Source organism: Sorex fumeus, unplaced genomic scaffold (assembly GCF_029834395.1).
Source record: "Sorex fumeus unplaced genomic scaffold, SorFum_2.1 ptg000046l, whole genome shotgun sequence".
In the NCBI taxonomy this organism is placed as follows: Eukaryota; Metazoa; Chordata; class Mammalia; order Eulipotyphla; family Soricidae; genus Sorex; species Sorex fumeus.
The window spans coordinates 11,084,296-11,101,290 of NW_026606103.1; the positions used below are offsets into that span (position 1 = coordinate 11,084,296).

At 39.8% G+C, this 16,995-nt stretch overlaps 1 long non-coding RNA gene across 1 annotated transcript; it reads right to left on the bottom strand.

Annotated features, from left to right (window-relative positions):
• Positions 1-883: 883 nt before the first annotated feature.
• LOC130031198 (uncharacterized) lies at positions 884-3,033 on the bottom strand. Its single transcript, XR_008793630.1, has 2 exons — positions 1,782-3,033; positions 884-1,199 (listed from the first exon to the last, which is right to left on the bottom strand). It is a non-coding gene; the product is annotated as an uncharacterized LOC130031198 (long non-coding RNA).
• Between the last annotated feature and the right edge of the window lie 13,962 nt (positions 3,034-16,995).

The window sequence follows — 16,995 nt, forward strand, 5'->3', positions numbered from 1 at the left end:
GAGGCAAATTCACATCCATCAGATACAACTAATGGACCAACTTTTTAAACTTTAGGCTATCTTGAAAGCTTGCAACATACCAGATATTGCTATGTATTCTCTAGTGACGAGAGGCCAGCAATGGCCGGCTGCAGAACTTGTGAAGCACTTTTAGAAGCAGGTGTTTTCTCTATGTTGCTAGAAACCAAGATGTTTATCAACATGGTACGTGTCCAGAAACAAGTAAAGATACTTGAAAGTCTCAACACACTTATGGGAGCGTGTATGTTGCAATCTCAAGAGGGGTCACTAGTCGATTCACAAGGACTAGACTAATACTTGCCTCTGGGTAGTAGATATGTAAATATAAAACTATACCGGACATTAACACCAGTGCAGAACACACTCAGCATCATAAGATCCAAAACACCAGCACAAAAGCTTATCCATCATTAAAATCCAATTTCCTCCTTCTTAACGTCAAACTAGTAGTTAACTAGATAAAATCCAAATGAATAGATCTTGTAGTATACAATTTCTCTCTTTAATGTATATGGGAGAACTAGCCAACTAAATAAACATTTTATGATTAAAAGATCTTTAATATTTTTAAGACTGGACATTGCTATAGGTAGAAATTGCATGAAAAAAGATCTCCAATATTAAATAAAATTTCCTTTCCTATTTTATCAATACATGTTTCCAAAAATTAAAATAATAATTCTAGAAAATCTATTCAATCATTCCCTCCATGTTTGTTCTAGTGGTGATACTCCCATCACAGGAATCCATTATTAACCTAATTTTCTAACGAAGAGGGAAAACATATTGATTACCACCTGGGGAACAGTCACCTACCAACTTCAGATCCAACTTAATAGCAATGTAGGAAATTCAGAAATAGTAAGATTTTTGGCTTATATTTCATGGATGGTGCTGTTGTTCTAACCTTATAAAGTAAAGCTGTCTGCTTTCCAAATTCCCAAAACTAAAATACACCCCATTATCACCATATTAACCAGTGCCCTTTGGTTTCTTTAGAACAAGGAATGGTAAAGGGTTGTTGGTTATGGATGCACATTTTTGATTTAGGACCTTTTACACACACATAAATCATACTGAAGTGGCCAGACACTTTACAGTTTACACATTAGCCAGATCAATGTGTGGCACCTACCCTGTCAGAGGGGGAAAACCCAACACCAGTAAAATTAAATCACCTCTATAAAGTAACAAAGTATGAGATTAATACCCAAGAATAGCTGAGATCAGCACCAGGACGATTACTCCATAACTTAGAGGCCAGCGGGTATCCTAGAGGAAAGGGCAGTTCAGATAGAGAAGGGAGCACTAAATAAAGGATGTTTGGAGGATCCTCCCAGGAGGGGAGATTCATGTCGAAAGTAGACTATGTACTGAACATGTTTGCCACTCAATGCCTCTTTTGCAGACCACAACACCCAAAAGGAGAGAGAGAACACAGGGGATTGCCCTGCCACAGAGACAGGGGGGATGGGGGGATGGGGGTGGGAGGGATATTATCCATGGTGGTGGAAAATGGGCACTGGTGGAGGGATGGGTATCTGATCATTGTATAATTGAAACCAAAGCACAAAAAATTGTAAATCTACAACTGTAAAAAACAATAAAATAAAATAAAGGGGAAAAAAATAAAATAAAAGGAAAAGGAATGCAGAATCAAAGTGTATAATAAAAATTAATATCCTGAGAATAAATGTTCTTTCAAGAATAAAAATAAAGAAAAAACAAAAAAAAACAAAAACAAAAAAAAATTAAATCACCTCACAGGATGTTATCTACAAACAGTAAGTAACTTAAACAACTTTCACCAGTAAGGTATCAGTTTGGAGTTTAAAATGGTAAAATCACTTACTATATACATATATATATATATATAGTTGAAATTGTGGATCAATTATAATTTGAGTCTAATGAACCATGCAGGAAGAGCAAGGGTTAATAAACCAATGTGCTTTGAATTTGTTCAAATACTAATAATTTCTGTATATAAAGATTTAGCATATATAACAGCTATCATGAGAAGTGAAAAAGATTTTCCCCAGAAATGAAAATATTAAAACTAAGTTAAAATACAGTTAGTATTTCACACAGCATAAAATTTGACAAATCAAAGTTTACATGTCCCATTGACCATGTGTGAAAATGCAAAGCAGGTATTAAAACTGATACTATGTCCAATATTTAAAACCAGTTTGTAATTGGGAGAACACCTAAATCCTTAATTAAAAAACACAAATGAAGTGAAAGCTTTAAACTGGTACACATTGTTCACACCTATATTTCAAGTTTGGAAATGCATATTTGCAAGCAGCAATACAAAACTTTTCATGAAGAATGCATAATCTCTGAAAATTATGAAAACATCCCTGCTACCAATACATTTCTAAATACAAAACTGACCACCATATTGTTACTGCTGTGTAGCGAGAGAAGTTCATTTTCAAAACAGATAAAATTCAGTCTTTAGGTGTGAATGGTATGAATGACAGTCTTTTTTTTTTAATTTCTTAGTCGTTTGGGATCCTTAAGCATGCAAAACCTCAGACAGGAGGGTCCACAAAGGAACCAGGGTTGTCTTTATGGCAATCCAGTTAAGCCAGAGTTGGGAATGCCTCTGGGTCATCTACATCAGGAGCAGATGTATTTGACTTGTCAGTTCTGCTACCACGATTTGGACGCCCATGGCGATGACGGCCTCCTCTTCCTCCCCTGCCACCACGTCCTGGGCGGCCAAAGTCTCCAAAATTGATCTCCAGCTGAGATGTTATATCATTGGCTGGCTTCCAGAAATGATGGTCCATAACCGAATCTTCAGCATGAGCCTCTTCACTCTTTGACTTATGAAGAACAAATCCCTTCTTCCACTGCCCATGAGCACCTTCAATTGGTTTTCGAATATTAAATTCTACTTTTGCACGGCCCTTATTCTGAATTGCCTTCCATTCATCCAAAGTCATCTCTTTTGGACCCTCTTCCTTTACTTCTTCAACTTCGTTCTTCTTATTTTCAGTGTCTGCCTATGTGGGTGAGATTTGAAATTCTAACTACTTCACCTGGGACTCCACCCTTCTCTCCAGCTGTAACAGCACTAACTAGGAAGAGGACACCTGTTTAAGGCAGAGACAGGAGATGAACTTGGTTTGGAAAAAGTCCATTTTTCTTCAATCCACATACATTTAGGTTGCAAGCAGATAGAGGGAAGGGTGCTGGTAATGAGCTCTTGATAATAATAAAGCTTATTATTTTATTATAAAAAATTTAATTGCCCAGACCTAAAGTCACCTAATGGCATAAATAACATATCCTTTTGAGTTGAAAATCCTGAGAACTTTGGAGATGGAGAAGCTTAGGTCCCACCAGAGAATGGCACATATTTCAGAAAAGGAGAAGCTATGGAGATAAGGAGAAAATGAGATATAGTGATAAGAACATCACAGGACCATCAAAAGTTCAAGGCTTTTGAGAATGCCCAGATTAACTTTCATATATGCAGAGAACTCCAGACAAAGACCAGGTGGAAAAAAAACAGACTTCTCCCGAAAGACATTCTATGCTCTCTGGAGAAGCTGTGTTCACTCCAGAAACACCACGGTCTTTCTCTTTCTCCTCACATCTCTCTAAATTTTTCTTCCAAGAAAAACTATTTTGTTTCCTCCTGCAGTTCTTTTCCTTGAGGGAAGGTGAGGGTCCTGGGAAGCCTGGATCAGATCTAGGACTAACTTTCCTGCAGAGTAACGCCTTGCTCCAGTCTGGTTCCAAGACTCCTTGGGAAGTAAGTTGCCCAGGACCATTTTCCACACCAGCAGAACAAGTGACTGAAGTGGGCAGAAGGGGAAGCTATGACCCCTTTTCTGAGGCTTCACTTAAGCCAGGGAGCCCACTCTCCTGTTGAGAGTCACCTCTCCCACCAGCAACACCAGTCAATAGATCAGTTACTAGGAAGCTCTTCTGGTTGGAGTAACTTGGCGGTGTGAGGAGGGGAAACTGGTTATCAGTGATACTTGCATTAGTGCTCTGGGCTGTTCCTTGAACTTCTTTGGTTGTGCCTTCACGTACAGAAAAAAAAACTGCCCTTGTCAGAGAAGTGGACCATTTTTTAATATGGAACTCTTGATTCTTTTGATCTGGAAAAATAAAAACTAGAGAACTGCCATAGAGTTTCCTATGTTAAAATCAAGGCCTGATTCCCTGTGTGCACTTTTTCCTCATTTTTGTTATTAAATCCACTTGAGAGTTAAAGATAAGTCTTGTTCAAATGAATCCTTCAAGGAGACCTCTTAGTGTTAGCAGGGCAGTCCAAATCTGAAAAAAACTTAAGGAGAATTGAGCTTTTGGCATTGTCTTATGTGGGAATATGGTAGAAAATATGTTCTGTTGAACTCAATAAAATATTCGTGTATTATTATGGGCAAATACACTGGGAGGAAAGCTAACTGCTTCACATTTATTGTATTATCTAAGGTTTGCAGTAGCTCAGAGAGGTAAGGCGATGAGGAATGTTGCCCCAAGGGTTTACCCCTGATTACTTTTAACTGAAAGACATTTAGAGATAAAAGACCTAAGTATGATTTTTGCCCAAATATCTACTTGCTTTCATCAGAAACTGAGTCCCCATGGTTGTTTGGGCAGAGAGAGAGAGACTGTCTTTTACTGCAGACTCTGGTTTCCAAGTCTTATTTTGAAACATATATAAGAGTGAAGTATGCTTCTACTTCTCCCTTCCCTCTCCTTTTCCTCCTCCTCCTATTAACAAGAGAGGATACATTTATGTATTATTTTGGTTTGGTTGCTTTTTTGGTTTGTTTTGGGGGCACACTCAGGGATGCTTAGTGGTTAACCCTGGCTCTGCTCTCAGGAATCACTCCTCCTGCTTCAGGGGATCATATGTGATGCCAGAGATCAAACCCAGGTCAACCACCTTCAGGGCAAGCACCTTACTTGCTGGACTGTTGCTCAACTCATTGTTTATGAGTATGAAGGGTAACCAATACTATAGAATGCCCACCACCCACCCAAATACCAATATACTCCACCACAAACCAATGGACCCTTCAATCCACTTCCCCTCACATGCTGATAATAATATTTCTACTGATAAGAGTCTGAGGGCTGTATACATCTCTGCACATTCTCTGTTCCCTTGCTTTGTTTTATAAAATTTGCCTTTCTATTTCTGACTCAGCTTCAAATGCTACCCTTCAGTTCCATCCACGTGGTGGCAAAGGCAAGAGAATTTAAACTTTTCTTAGATGAGAGTAAGATTCTATTGTGTATACACATTTTCTTTATTGTCACATATTGGGGCATGTGGATGTTCCATAACCGTATTGTAAAGAACTCAGTGAACACAGGTGTGCACATAATGTATCTTAAATTGAATCAGGTAAATTTTTTTCTTTTTTTTAATAGATACACCTGGAGATACAATACTACCAATTTTACGCTTGGAATAATGGTTCTCAGGGCCACCAGAGAAGTACTCATCTGTGCTGGGGGCCACAAGAGATTCAATATGTGTGTTTGGAGGCCACGTGGAGCCTGGGATTGAAATCAGGGTCTTGCACATGCCAGGCATATGTTTCCTACTTCAGCTATTTCCCTTCTTCAAGGCAGAGAATCTTTCTTTAAAAAATTGAGTCATGCATCTCCCCTCAATCATATGATCATCTACTCTTTGATAAAGGTGCAAGAAATGTGAAGTGGAGTAAGGAAAGCCTCTTTAACAAATTGTGCTGGCATCACTGGACGGCTACATGCAAAAAAATGGGCTCAGAACTCTGCCTAACACCATGTACAAAGGTAAGATCAAAATGGATTAAAGACCTCAACATCAGACCAGAAACCATAAGGTACATTGCAGACAAAGTTGGTAAAACCCTCCATGACATTGAAGCTAATGGTATCTTCAAAGATGCCACGCCACTGGCCGAGCAAGTGAAAACAGAGATAGATAAATGGGACTATCTTAAACTAAGAAGCTTCTGCACCTCAAAAAAAACAGTGACCAAAATACAATGACAGTCTACAGAATGGGAAAGTATATTCGCCGAATACACATCTGACAAGGGGTTGATATCAAAGATATACAAAATACTGGTTGAACTCCACAAGAAGAAAACATCCAACCCCATCAAAAAATGGGGCAACGAAATGAACAGAAACTTTCTCAAAGAAGAAATCCAAATGGCAAAAAAGCACATGAGAAAATGTTCTACATCATTAATTATCAGGGAGATGCAGATCAAAACCACAATGAGATACCATCTCACACCTCAGAGACTGGCCCACATTCAAAAGAACAAAAGCAACCGATGCTGGCGCAGATGTGGTGAGAAAGGGACACTCCTTCACTGTTGGTGGGAATGTCGACTGGTTCAGCCTTTCTGGAAAACTGTATGGACGATTCTCAAAAAATTAGAAATTGAGCTCCCATTTGACACAGCAATACCACTCCTGGGAATATATCCCAGAGAGGCAAAAATGTATAGTCGAAGTGATATCTGCACTTGTTTGTTCATTGCAGCACACTTTACAATAGCCAGAACCTGGAAGAAACCTGAATGCCCAAGAACAGATGACTGGTTAAAGAAACTTTGGTACATCTACACAATGGAGTACTATGTAGCTGTTAGAAAAGATGAAGTCATGAAATTTATATACAAGTGGTACAACATGGAAAGTATCATGCTAAGCAAAATGAGTCAGGAAGAGAGGGATAGACATAGAAAGATTGCATTCATCTGGGGAATATAAAGAAACAAAATATGAGATTAATACCCAAGAATAGCTGAGATCAACACCAGGAGGATTACTCCATAGCTTAGAGGCCAGCCAGGCATTCTAGGGGAAAGGGCAGCTCAGTTAGAGAAGGGAGCACCAAATAAAGGGTGTTTGGAGGATCCTCCCAGGAGGGGAGATGCATGTTGAAAGTAGACTATGAACTGAACATGTTTGCCACTCAAAGCCTCTTTTGCAGACCACAACACTCAAAAGGAGAGAGATAACACAAGGGATTGCCCTGCCACAGAGGCAGGGTGAGATGGAAGGGATGGGGGTGGGAGGGATATTATCCATGGTGGTGGAAAATGGGCACTGGTGGAGGGATGGGTATTTGATCATTGTATAATCGAAACCCAAGCACAAAAAATTGTAAATCTACAACTGTACCTCATGGTGTTTCACTAAAAATAAAAAATAAATTTAAAAAAATATATATTTCCATAGAAGAAAAAAAAATTGAGTCATGGAATCTCTCCCAAGTCTGGAGAAGGATTGGATGGACGCTTCAAATGCCAGGCACTTCTATGAGAAGTCTGAGGATAATAAGACCACCTCCAGCTCACTGTGCACTGTGCTTATTCATATTAGCCAACTTTGGGGAACCCTGATATGACAGATAAAATATTGATTCACTTATTAATATAAGTAACCAACTCTGCTGTTAGCCAATCCCCAGAACCTTCAGAAAATGATTAGGCACCCCAAATGAGAGTCCTATCATTTTGTATTTATGCAAAATAACTAAATTTATTAAGAATGAAGCTGGTGGGCCCCCACGATGGCTTATGAGAGGCAGGAGAGAGTTATTCACTTTCTCCAGAGCCATGTCTTCCATCCAGGATCATCTGGGAAGGCTAAGACTGGTAAAGTCTGCAACGAAACCCCCCTGAGCAATATGGGCCAGAGCCCCGCTAGCCCCACCAGATAGCCATCAAGTCACACCTGACATCAGTTTGGCTTTATGGGCATGGTAGTCAATCCCTCTACCCTGTTTGGGGAAGCCACAGACACAGGCTAGAGCCAGGAATTGTTCTTTGCAGGGAAGAAAAGTAGGTCCTGCGCCTCACCCAGGGTTTCCAAGTCTTTGTCTTTCTCACAGAAAGGAATTTCAGGAGTAGATAAACAGTGAAAAAAAAACACACAGAAAAACAGATTTTATTTGGAGACTTTTAGGAAGGGGAAGTTTGGAGAGCAAAGGAGAGAGAATAATGCACTCAAAATTAGAATGCAGGCTTCTCCAGAGACAGTACACATCTCAAGAGGGAAGTAACAGGTGACAAATATGCTTGGGCACCACGTGTGCTCGGCCACATGGCCAGGAGCAGCACATGGCCTCAGGCAGCAAACATGTGTGCATCCTTTGTTTAAGGTGGCTTTTATAGGGTTTCTCTAATCTGCCCCCACGTCTTTCTAGCTAGGTAGGAGTCCGTCCATTGCTAGGGTAGTTCTGGTCCTCTTTGAAATTCCTTTCCTGGCCTTTGATCCTGCTGAAGCTTCTCTGGGGGGCAGGGATCAACCTTCTCTGGTCGCTTGGGGGCAAGGTGGAAGTCTTCTCAGGCTTTTTTAGTTCCTGTGCTCACAAGGTGGGCTCTGATGGCCTTGGGACTAGATGGCCTTACTACTCCCGGAGTTCTATTGCCATCCCAGGCAGGGTTTGGGTGGTGGGTAGAGGGGGTGGCTTTCCCTAATCTACCTGCCTATATCAAAAGCAAATCATTTGGTAAAATAAATATGGATAGAAAAACATGCTTCGGTATCACGCCTTTTTGTAGAGATCAGATTCTAGTTCTGTAGAGATTAAACTTTCTAGGGAAATGAGGATATATACATCCTCTCCCCCCTGCTTCTAAGGCACATTGTGAAGAAAAGTTAGACATTTATAATATGTATTTACTCCTAAGGGTCACTTGCTGTTCAAATACTCTAAGAAAGTTATTAAACTCATGGCACTTCAAACTAGAAAGCAATTGAAGGTCTTTGGATCCACAACCCAGTGTTATAACAAAACCTCTGTATGAGGCACTAAGGGATTCTGAGCCCCTGGGCTGCAGTAAGAGCTGAAAACTGGCACAATTCTAACCCCTAAATATCATTGAATTTCAGCTCCAGTTTTGACAATACCTAACCTTGAAACAAAAGGCCATTAGGAGGCTGACAGGTGTGGCAGATTGATTAAGCTCTGTTGTTGGACTCTGTTATGTAACTCTGAGGACACTTAATCTAGCAATCCCTGTTCTCCTCCCTGAGGAAATCTGTGCAAGTACAAATCACATATTCGCAGACAGATATTCTAGAAGGTCTAATTTAAAAGATACACCTCTGGATAATCCAGACGGAACTCAGTTTACTGATGGAAGCATCTACTTCATGAGGGGCATAAAAATCTGCATATGCTGTTGGGAGTCTGACCAGGATCGTGGAAGCAAAATCTTGCCAGGAAGAATGTCAGCTTAAAAAAGAAAAAGATGAATTAATTACTTTCCAATTGAGCCTGCCAGTTGGCTAACGGCCTTAGAGTAAACAACTATACTGATTCTAAATATGCCTTCTTAGTCTTACATGCTCAGGCAGCAATATGGAAGGGACAGGGATATCTAACAGCTAAAGATAGACCAATAAAGACTGTTATTGAATCACTATGAGATACTGTTACAAAACTTTCATGATTGAGCTTCAGTCATACAATGATCGAACAACCCATCCTCCACCAATGCACATTTCCCACCACCAGCATCCACACTTAAGTACCTATTCTTAAGTGTGGGACGGAGGTCCTTGTTTGACTTGCATTGATCCAGCAGACAGAGAAGCATGTCTTCCTCTCTCCCTTAATCCTGTGTTTTTACATTGAAATCTCGCCATCCCCTCATAGCATTCACGGTATTCTAAGAGGTTGTCTTTCTTGTCCCAGTGTTTGCCTCTAGAGAGGATATCGCAATCACTCCCTCCTTTCACAAGCACTGCAAGTGTACCAGGAGCTCACAGAGCCAAGTCCCTCCTACTGCCCATCCAGATAAGTCCAGACTCTCTAGGATTACTCTTCAGGCTTAGTTTCCTTCGGACTCGCACCCACATCTCTGATTCACCATTGCTCGGTATTTCCCTCATCCACTTACTCAAGCATCTTGATAACATATGTATCCTCTGCTCTTGGAATCTGCCTTTTGTTCTCTTTGGCAGGCCTTAAATTGAAATCCTTTCAGAGTAAGTCCTCAGCATTTAGCCTTCGGAGGGTTTGATCAGAATGTCCTCTCCACCACTTTGTCATAGTCCTTTTACAGCCCTCATTTCTGCCCTTGAGTAATTTAATTGCGCATATATCTTCCATTAGGTTGTAAACCCTTGGAAGACAGGGATGTCGCCATCCATTATGATTTCCCCAGTACTTGATATGGTGCTTTTTGCTTGTGTGGTAGTGTGCAGGGGCTGGCAGCTCCAGGCTCTGTGCTTGGAGTTGCTCCTGGGGGTGCTTGAGGGATTTTAAGGTGCCAAGGATCCAACCCAATCCAGAGTCTTCTACATAACAGAGCATGTGCTCAGTCTCGTTGAGCTGTCTCTGATATGGTACTTTGAATGCATTTCGTATTCATGGTTAGTGGAGTTAAGGCTCAGTGTACTTGTGAATCAAGGTTTGTTTTTAATAAATTCAAAGTATAAATTGTTATATTAGCAAATAGTATTGTTTAAAATGGAACTTACTCATTTTTTAAAATCTCTATCCCATTGATATCAAGGATTTACAAAAAACTGGTTGAACTCCACAAGAAGAAAACATCCAACCCCATCAAAAAATGGGGCAATGAAATGAACAGAAACTTTCTCAAAGAAGAAATCCGAATGGCAAAAAAGCACATGAGAAAATGCTCTACATCATTAATCATCAGGGAGATGCAGATCAAAACCACAATGAGATACCATCTCACACCTCAGAGACTGGCCCACATTCAAAAGAACAAAAGCAACCGTTGCTGGCGCGGATGTGGCGAGAAAGGGACACTCCTTCACTGTTGGTGGGAATGTCCACTGGTTCAGCCCTTCTGGAAAACAGTATGGACGTTCCTCAAAAAATTAGAAATTGAGCTCCCATTTGACCCAGCGATACCACTCCTGGGAATATATCCCAGAGAGGCAAAAACGTGTAGCCGAAGTGACATCTGCACTTGTTTGTTCATTGCAGCACTCTTTACAGTAGCCAGAAACTGGAAGAGACCTGAGTGCCCAAGAACAGATGACTGGTTAAAGAAACTTTGGTACATCTACACAATGGAGTACTATGTGGCTCTTAGAAAAGATGAAGTCATGAACTTTACATACAAGTGGTACAATATGGAAAGTATCATGCTAAGCGAAATGAGTCAGAAAGAGAGGGATAGACATAGAAAGATAGCATTCATCTGGGGGATATAAAATAATAAAATATGAGATTAATACCCAAGAATAACTGAGAGCAACACCAGGAGAATTACTCCATAACTTAGAGGCCAGCTGGGTATTCTAGGGGAAAGGACAATTCAGATAGAAAGGGGAACACCAAGTGGAGGGTGTTTGGAGGATCCTCCCAGGAGGGGAGATGCAGGTTGAAAGTAGACTGGACTGAACATGTTCGCCACTCAATGCCTCTTTGGCTGATCACAGCGCCCAGGAGTAGAGAGAGAACAGGGGGGAATGCCTGCCACAGTGGCAGGGGGGGATAGGGGGATGGGAGGATGGGGGGGGAGGGATATTATCCTGGTGGTGGAAAATGGGCACTGGTGGAGGGATGGGTATTTGATCGGGGTATGACCGAGATCCAAGCACAAAAATTTGTAAATCTACAACTGTACCTCATGTCGTTTCACTAATAAAAAAGAAAAAAAAAAAGAGCGGGATAGACACAGAAAAAAAAAAAAAGAATCTCATGCTTTCAAAATAATAATGCGTTCGTGAAGACTGAGTGATATACGGAAGTATAGTGGCAATAGGGGGAATGAGAAAAAAAATACATATATATGTGTCTAAAAAAAAAAATCTCTATCCCAAAGCAACTCAATGAATTCTACATTATCCTCCATTTTATAGAGGTACAAAACAGGAGGTATCTTGCAAAAAGTTCCAGAGTGAGAGGAATCTGTGGCTTAGAAGATCTTGTTTTTCTAACTGAAAAAGGCCCTCATAATTCTCAAAAAAAATCCTGAGAAGTCAACCAAGGTTGGTTAAATGAAGAGAAAGGATGAAAGTGGGAAAGAGTACAGCTCTCCATATGCAAATCCATCCTGTCTGTCTGTCTGTCTGTCTGTCTGTCTGTCTGTCTCCATTTCTCTCACTCCCTCCCTCTTCCAAATCTTGGTTCAGCCTTGGGAGAGTATAGGAGTCCGGGAATTTATCCATTTCTTTAAAGTTCTCTTATTTCACAGCATAAAGATTCTCAAAGTAATCTCTGATTTGAATTTCCATAGTTTCTGTTGTGATGTTACCTCTTTCATTTCTGATTCATTTTATTAGGGTTCTCCCTCTCTCTCTTTCTTTGAGAGTCTTGTCAATGGTTTATTGATCTAGTTTATTTTTTCAAAGAACCAGCACTTGGTTTCATTGATCATTTGGATTGTTTTGGGGATTCCAGCTTTTTTTTTTAATTGAATCACCTTGAGATACACAGTTACAAAGTTTTCATGATCTGGTTTCAGTCATAAAATGTTCAAACACCTGTCCCTCCACCAGTGTACATTTCCCACCAGTGCACCAGTGTCCCCAGTCCTCCCTCCATCCCTCCCCCCCCCTCTCTCTCCCCTCTATCCCCCTCTCTCTTTCCCTCTCTCTCTCTTTTACCTCCCCCATCTCTCTCTCCTTCCCCTTTTGAGCATCATGTTTTGCAGTATAGATACTGAGAGGCCATCATATTTTATCCTTTACCCACTTTAAGCACACATCTTCCTAGACTATAGACCAAACATTATGGCTACTTAATACCTGGATTGCAGACCACAACACCCTAAAGGAGAGAGAGTAAAAGGTACTCTCCACCTGCCACAAAGGCAGGAGTGGGGGGTGGGGTGGGGATTATGGGGGGATGTTGGGAACATTGGTGGTGGAGAATGAGCACTGGTGGAAGGATCAGTTGATAAGATAACTCTGGAATTAATTCAAGAGGAACAACATAAAAATAATCATGGTCCCAGAGGGACAGGAAGGCAACTCTTGTGAAGATGCAACAGTCAGAAACATCACTGCTGAGTAGTTCCCAGAGCTGGAGGGGGCAAGCACCCAGATCCAAGAGACTTGAAGGGTACCAGATAAAAGAAATCCAACTAAAAATACTCAAAATACAAACTAGTCAGAATGATGAATGTCTTAGATAGGTATAGAGCACTTAAAGATTAAAGAAAAAAATGACATGCAAAGGAGTGTTGGTACAAATGACAGAAGATTTCTTACATGAGGCCCCAAGACAATGGTGGGAGATAATTAAACTCAATGAACAACTTTACCCAGCCAGACTCTCATTCAGATTTGAAGAAACTATACACAACTTCACGGATAAGAAACATTTCAGGAATTTTATGACTCAAAACTGCTGTAAAAAGAGAATGAAAAGGGCTACCGTAGATGAGAGAAATCTCACAACTAAACCAAATTTCTACAAATAGACGGTACAAACTCCAAGGCAATAATCACACTCAATGTCAGAGGCCTAAATGTACCAATTAAGAAACATCAAATGTCAGTATGGATTAAAAAATTGAGTCCAACCTTCTACTGCTTGCAAGAATTAAATTTAAGCAGTAAGGGCAAACAGATTCAAAGTCAAAGATTGGAAGACAATATTTCAAGCACACAAGCCCCCAAAAAGCCTGGGTGGCCATACTGATATCAGACAACATTGACTATAGTATTAAAAGGTTTTAAGAGACCGAGAAGGCCATTTCTCAGTGATGAAGGGATATGAACATCAGAAAGAACCCACATATTCCTAAACACATTTAAAATTCATAAAATGACCAATAGACTTGAAGGACATTGATGACAGCATAATAATAGTTAGAGATTTCAACACCACTCTGTCTCCACTTGATAAATCAGCTAGGCTAAAACTAAAAGAGGAAATACTGGAATTTACTGGAATTGAAGAGAGAAACAGAAGAGAGGAACTTAGTATATATACATATATTATATAAATATATACACACAATATGTATGTATGTGTGTATATACATTCTTCTCCAATGCACATAGGGCATTCTCCATGATAGAACACAAGTAAAATCACAAAACATAACTCCAAAAATTATTTAACATTCTCAAGTCAATCAATGCAATGCACTACATCAACACAAAAAATTAAAAATCATATCAATAGATGCCAAGAATATATTAGATAAGAGGATGAAGAGGAAGGAGAAAAGTAGCTTGTAGAAGAGAGCTCAGAACTTCCCCAGTCTCTGAACGGAAGCTCCAGAAGAGAGATAATGCAAGGTATCAAAGTAGGAACACCTAGATTACTCTGGATTATAGACCTGAGAAGGAAGGGAAGGAAAAGAACCTGAGAAGGACAGGGAAGGAAAGGAAGAAGAGGCAGATAGGAGGTAACGTGGGCAAAAGGACTCAGACACATTGGTAGTGTTACTGTTTACATATTTTATTTAGGAATGCAAAAAAAAATAAAAAGAATGTCAAAATTATAATGAGTAATTCAGAGGGTATTAATCACTAACAATTTAATGATTTAATTAAAAAATATTCAAAGCTCTTTTTAACTGCTTACCTCCCAAAGAGTTGAGGATTTCAGCAGATGGCTTCTTCTAGGAGTTTTTTTTTTTTTTGGTAGAATCTTTAGAATTTTCTAAATGTGGCATCCTATTTTCTGCAAATAGTTCAATCTTGACTTCTTTCTTTCATATCTGGATGCCCTTGATTTTTTTTTTTGGCCTAACTGCTATGAGCAGTACTTCCAGTACTATATTGAATAGGAGTTGTGAGATTGGGCAATCTTGTTTTATAACTAATCTTAGAGGTTTTTAGTTTTTTGCCATCTATAATACTTGCTGTGGGCTTATGTGAGATGACTGATTATATTGAGAAAATTTCTTTCAAGTTCCATTTTGTTGAGGGTTTTTATCATGAATGGGTACTGGATCTTGTCGAATGCTTTCTCTGCGTTGATTGATGTGATTATATGATTGTCATCTTTTCTTTTATTGATGCAGTGTATTATGTTGATTGAATCACAAATGTTATATCAGTTTTGCATCCTTGGGATGAGTCCTACTTGGTCATGGTGTATGATCTTTTTGATGACCTGCTAGATTTGATTTGTTAGTATTTTGTTAAGGATCCTTGCAGTTATGCTCATCAGGGATATCAGACTATAATTTTCTCTCTCTCTCTCTCTAACTTTTTTTTAATATCTGTGCTTTTGTTATGAGGGTGATATTTTTCTCATAGAAATTGTTTGGTAGTGTTCCTATTTCTTCGATTTTCTGGAAGAACTTTAAAAAGATTGACAGTAGGTCCTCTTTAAAGTTTTGAAAGTATTCACCAGTGAATTCATCTTGGCCTGGGCTTTTGTTTCTGGAAAGAATTTGATTACATTTCAATTTCTTCAATAGTAATAGGTTTGTTCAGGCATTCCAAATTTGGTACAGACTTGGTAGTTTATAGGAATACAAGAATTTATCTGGTTCTTCAAGTTTCTCTTGTTTTGTTGCATGAAGATTCTCAAAAAATCTCTGATGATTCTTTGAATTTCTGTGGTTTCTGTTGTGATGTCCCCCCTTCATTTCTCAGTTTATTGGGGTTCTCTCTCTTTCTTTGTAAGTCTTGATATCAGTTTATTGTCTTTCTTTTTTTTTTCAAGAACAAGATCTTAGTTTCATTGATCTTTTGGATTATCTTTTGTGATTCCAGCTCGTTCATTTTTACTGGTTTTTTTTATTTCCTTCTTGCCACCTGGTTTAAGCTCCTTTTGATGGTCATTTATCAAGATCTTAAAGTGAGAAGTTAAGCTGAATATGTGGGTTTTCCTTTCTGATGAATTCTTACAGAATTCTTACTAAACATTCCTTTTATAACTGTTTTAGCTGCATCCCACAATTTCTGGTAACTTGGTCTTTATTCTCATGTCCAACGTTTAGATTCAGCCTTCTGGAACTGTGAGTTACCCTGGATAGTCTTTGTCTTGGTCAACACAATAAAGTCAGACAGTCTCTCACCCTGTTCGTTCTATTCTAGGCCATGGGTCCCAATGTGGAGTTCTTCAGCTGAACTTCTCGGTCCTATCTTGGCATTAAAATCAACCAACAATGATCTTGTAGAAGGTGTGGTCTTCTTTATATAACTTCTCCAACTGCATGTAGGACTTCTCAATTACTCCTTCATCATAATTGGATGTTGGTGCGTTTACAACGAAGATAGAAACTACTGGCAGTGGGCCACATCTATTCAAGTGTAATCGTCCTATTCAGGTTGTAAGGCATTCGAAAGAATCAATGCTGTGGCCAAGTTCGTGTTGACAAGGACACCAACACCTCGGATGCCTCTTTTGTCGCATGTTCTGCCCTATTGTCTGTCATCTACAAGCTGTTCACTTGAGTCATCCTGAATAGGATTGACAGAACACTAGATGAAGGACAACCATGCGAGCAAGCCAAGTTCCGCAAAGGATTCAGCACAATTGACCACATCCACACGATAACCAAGCTCATTGAGGTTTTTTGGGAGTTCAAGATGCCGCTCTGCCTAACGTTTATTGATTTAAAGAAGGCCTTTGATTCTGTTGAGACAGAAGCAGTCATTGAAGCCCTAGCCAATCAGGGCATTCAAACTCAATACATCAATCAGGGTCCTCTGTGAGCTGCATTACGGATTCACTACCAGGATCTCACCATTCTACAAAGAAGTGATCATCGATGTCAAGAGAGGGGTTCAGCAGGGTGATACCATTTCACCGAAAGTCTTCAGTGCCACCCCCGGAAACATCATGAGATGACTGGAATGGGAAGGAATGGGAGTGAAGATAGACGGTCGGCAACTACATCACCTCCGCTTTGCTGATGACATCGTTCTAAATAACACCAAACATTAGCCAAATGGCACAAATGCTGGCCGACTTTGACCGTGAGTGTGGAAAGGTCGGTCTACAGCTGAATCTCACGAAGACAATGTTGTGAAAAACAGTCTTGTTCCAGATGTTCCAATCGCTCTCAATGGAACGACCATTTC